This window comes from Octodon degus, unplaced genomic scaffold (genome assembly GCF_000260255.1).
Source record: "Octodon degus isolate 3935 unplaced genomic scaffold, OctDeg1.0 scaffold00073, whole genome shotgun sequence".
In the NCBI taxonomy this organism is placed as follows: Eukaryota; Metazoa; Chordata; class Mammalia; order Rodentia; family Octodontidae; genus Octodon; species Octodon degus.
The window spans coordinates 8,649,930-8,654,960 of NW_004524649.1; the positions used below are offsets into that span (position 1 = coordinate 8,649,930).

Consider the following 5,031-nt stretch of genomic DNA (forward strand, 5'->3'; position numbering starts at 1 on the left):
GACCACTCATACTACTGTTTAATAGAATATTCTGGGTGTGTGTTTAAGGTAGCAGCCATACACACCCTAACAAAAAGCAAAAAAGTGTTGTGAATATGTGCACTCATCACCTCCTGCATTAGCCAGCTTTCTATTGATGTAACAAAATACCAGAGATAACCAATGCATAAAGAGGAAAGGTTTACTTGGCTCATGGCGTCAGAGATTCCAGTCCATGGTTAATCCTGTTGCTTTTGGGAGAATCAGGATAGAATTATGTGGCAGAAGAAATTTGTTACCTCACTTTATGGTGGGCAGGAAGCAAAGAGAGAGAGAGACAAAGAGGCTGGGGTCCCAGCATTCCCTTCAAGAGTGGATCTCCAATACCTAACTTCCTTCCACTCAGCCCCATTTCCAATGGTGGTGATCAAGGTGGCCTAGCATTTGGCGGACATTTAAGATCATGATCATAACAGATCTCATTCTCCTTTCTATTTTTTCTATCCTCCCTCTCTTCTTTCATTTCTTCCTTTTCTCAACGCATTTTTTCTTCTTTCTTTTATTCTTTTCATAGTTCCATATTGAGCATTTGCTATGTACCTAGTCCTATAGGTACAGCAGCAAGAGAGGTAAAGTCGTTGGTCTTATGAAACCTACATTCTAGGGGGAAGAGATGAAAGGTAAATAAGTAGATAGATGAAGATCTGTCCATGAGAATTGTCCCAGGGACAGGAGCAGCAATAATAAATATAAAGATTTTACATTTTGAACAGTAGCAACAACAATAAATACAAAGATTTTACATTTTGTGACAATTTCTCACAGTTATTGTAAAAACTGCCCCTTGTGGGAATGCTTGGTAAGCTTTGGAACTACCATATTAATTATTCTAATTCAATATGAATATCAGTGTTTAATTGTACTCATTGAGTTTCAACTTTTACTCTGTCCTCTAGGGATTTCTAATCTAGTTGTAGGAAAAGAACACAGGAGATCATCATCCACCTCATCCCTCTCAAGGTAAGTGTCTGAGTTCACAGTGGGTGGATGGGAGACTGGTAAACATCTATGTTTCTCATCCTCATTTTTATATCAGGTGACTCAGATGAAGAGTCAAAAGAAAGAATTGAAGAGATCAGATGAAAGAAGGCAAAGAGGAATTTTGTCAGTGTACAATATTTTTTATAACCACAAAGATGCTCTGAAAAACAATTTTATGATCATTAAGCTTGGAAAATAATGTCTTGGGAGACTTACAACAAACATTAGCAGCATAATGGTGCTGAAAGGCCTGTAGATTAGAAATAAAAATTATTCGGTCCAGGCGTAGTAGTATTTGTAGCATGTAGCTGGCGGCCGAACTATTCAGGAGGCTGAGACAAGATAAACACGAGTCCAGGAATATGAGGTTAACTTGAACAAACACAGCAAGACTTTGTCTTTAAAAAATAAACAAATAAAACTGTTTTCTCATGTAAAGTCTACTACATTTTATAGAACATAATTATGACCAAAGACAATCTTCTTATGACATTTTCATTTAAAAAAACATGAAAAGGAAAATCATGAGTTGGATTTTCTCCTAACAATTGTGACTTTGACCTTCAAAAGGGAAGAAGAGTTGCTTTGAATTTGGGAAAGAAATAAATAGTATTTGTGACTTCTGAATAGACAAGGAGAATTCAGATCTCTTGTTTGATAACACCTCCCAATTCTCAGGGAAAATGTTCTACACCCATGACACAAGGTGGTACCTTCCTCACAGACTCAGGGTTAGTTTGCAATATAGCTCCAACTCAAACAGATCCCCCAGGGAAAGCTCTTAACTTTTGTTGACTGATGAGTTGTCCTCTCCAGTTTATCCAAAAAACCTATCTAGCAGTCTTGCTAAACAAAGTATTTAAAATGCAAAACTCACTTATTATTCCTGTCACTGAAAGACTGGGGTTTCTCATCATTTTATCTATGGCTTTTTTTTATCATAGTTGCCATCTATACTTCCTGGGATGTCCCCAGGAAATGTGTTGGGACATTCTGTGCTCCAATATAAATCCAGTTACCAATGCTGAGAAGAAAAGCTCAGTTGAACTTGTGGATAGACACCACTAAGCATTGGAGGGTATTTTGGGTTTGGCTCCCAGGAGCTGGTTCCATATAGGCTAGCACTTATTCCACTGAGCTATCTCCCTGGCCCCAGAGCTGGTCCCATACAAAAATTTGTCAGACACTTGTGAAGGAAATGCTCCTAAGAGAACCAGTGAAGGAATGCAGAAGCAAGATGAGAGGAGAAATGTGAACTAGGGGTGATTTGGGTCAAGATTTGAGCCTCAGCCCCATCGTGCAGGGCACATTGGAGGACAAGTTGCCCCTGGAGGTCATCCTGAGCTGAGTCACAGGAGCTGAGTTTTGCTTTACTGAGGGCCACTAAAAGGGTTTGGAACTCTGTGCATGTGGGCAAAGCAGATCCCAGTGGCAGGTCTCAAAAGTGAGTCAACATAAAAGCTGCTAAAGACAAAATCAAAGAGAAACCAAAAGAGAAATAAAGAAATGGCACAGGATGGGCTCAACAACCACAGCATGTGACAGGAAGGCTATGTCAAAGCCCATATGGTTCTAGCCAAGCCAGTCTCCATGACCTCTGGGACCTAGTTCGATTTCCCTCACATCATTTTTTTTTTTCTTTGCTTACAATATTATTTATTTCTTTCCCAAATTCAAAGCAACTCTTCTTCCCTTTTGAAGGTCAAACTCTTGGGCTCTGGGTCACTGGTTTTGTACCCAAGTGGATTTCTACAGGAGAGTAATTTTCACTTCTCTCTCGTGGCAGTGCCATCTGTTAGTACCCCGGAAAGTAGTGCTAATATATGATTCATTAGCTTATGTACATTCTAATATGATCCAAGAGTTAAAAATCTTTTCTCTTCAGACCTTTGTGGGTCTTATGACTCATTTTGGAATACTTCTATTCTATTATTTGGCCCCAGAATCAAAATTAGAATCTGAAGTGAATATTTTATGGTCACACTGTCTCTTGGTTCCCTTATGCATAATACCATGTATTTGCAATTAAATGAAGACAAATGAAGGAGTTCTTTTTTTTTTTTTAAAAAAAGATCATTTAAAACTAAAAAATCTTGGGAAAAAGTAGTTGAATTTCCAGCCCATGGAGTCTTCTTTCATGCACAGTCTGTGGTTGGCTTGTTGGATCTCTCTCCATCTGGCCTAGCAGACACTCTGACACCCTGTAAGATGGACCCTTCTGGACTTCTTAGTTTGCTCTACACTTTCTTGCTCACAAATATTAGAGGCCAAGTGGATTTCTCCATTTTTTCTGTTCCACTTCTACCCTGCTGGTAGTGTCTACCAAGTTTCTAAGTTGTGGGAATTCCCTGGAAAATGTGCTCTCATCTCTGGAATCTGCTTCATACACACTTCTATGGGCTACGATTGCTTTGTCAGTGGTGTTCAGGAGCCTTCCTAAAATTGAGTTCAGCAGGCAGTGCCAGAAATTCTACAGCACTCAAATCTCTGAAGCTGTCTCACATTACAATCAGAAGTAAAGAGATAATGTTTCTCCAAATTTTATGTTACATACTGTTACCAACTGTTAAGGTTTATGTCTAGGAGTCCCCCACAGCCTCACGCAATTACTAGGGTATCTTCTAGAGTTTGTGATTAGTTCATGATCCAGTGATGGGATTATGGTGGGACTACGGGTGTGAGTGCTACAACTGCCCTGGTGTGGACAATCTGCACACAAACGTAGGTAAGGGAGAGAGGCTTGCCAGCTGCCTCGGTTGCTGTTCCTCCCTCTTATTTTTTTCTGTTTTCTACCACCATGAACTGCTGCCCTCTTCCATGTGCCGCTCTCCCTTGGAACCAGCCAAATATGGACTGAAACCTCCACAAACTGTGAGCTAAGTGAACCTTCCACTCTTTAATTTTGGGTGTCAGGTATTTTGTCCCAGCAATTGGAGAAGAGTAACTGAGTCACCAACAAAAGTTACTAAGTATAGGAGCGTTAGCATCTATTTGTTTTTTACTTATGTTGTTTCGCCTTTCCAGGATAAAACATGTGGAAGAAAACCCATGAATTGGGAAAAATTTTTGCTGACTGTCCCTTGAAGGACTTCTAGCTAGAACATGTAAAGAATTTTTAAAAAATCGGACCTCCAAAATTCAAAGACTCAATCCACAAATGCACATTTGAGATGAATATACACTTCTCAGATGAAGAAATACAATATAAGTGAATATATGAAAAAATGTTCAACATAATTGGTCATTTGAGAAATGTGTATTAAAGACACTGAGATTCCATTTTACCCTAGAAAGAATGACTATTATCCAGAAATTACCTGGCCTTTTTGCCAAGATGGTGCTGAAGGCAAAGAAGGAAGCTCCTGCCCCTCCCAAAGCTGAAGCCAAAGCAAAAGCTTTGAAGGTCAGGAAGGCCATGCTGAAAGGCATCCACAGTCACAAAAAGAAGAAGGCATGAATGTCACCCACCTTCCACCATCCTAAGACACTGCAGCTTCGGAGGCAGCCCAAATACCCTCAGAAGAGCGTCCCCAGGAGAAACAAGCTTGACCACTATGCCATCATCAAGTTCCCCCTGACCACAGAGTCAGCCATGAAAAAGATTAAGGGCAACAATATACTCATGTTCATTATGGATGTCAAAGCAAATAAGCACCAAATCAAACAAGCTGCAAAGAAGCTCTATGACACTGATGTTGCCAATGTCAATGCCCTAATGAAGCCTGATGGAGAGAAGAGGGCATATGTTCAAATGGCTCCTGATTATGATGTATTGGATGTTGCCAACAAAATTGGGATCATATAAACTGAGTTAAACTGGCTAATTCTAAATTTGTACTTTCTTTCCCAGTTAAAAAAAGAAAGAAAGGCATTAACCAATAACAACTACTTGAGGGGCTGTGGGAAAAAAAAGAACCACTTTCTACTGTTGGTGGGAGTATAGACTAGTACAACCATTATGAAAGTCAATGTAGAGATTTCTCAAAAAGCTAGGATAGAAGATCCTATTCA

At 39.7% G+C, this 5,031-nt stretch overlaps 1 pseudogene; it reads left to right on the top strand.

Moving 5' to 3' along the window:
* Window positions 1-4,354: 4,354 nt before the first annotated feature.
* LOC105742785 lies at window positions 4,355-4,825 on the top strand (annotated as a pseudogene).
* Window positions 4,826-5,031: the final 206 nt, after the last annotated feature.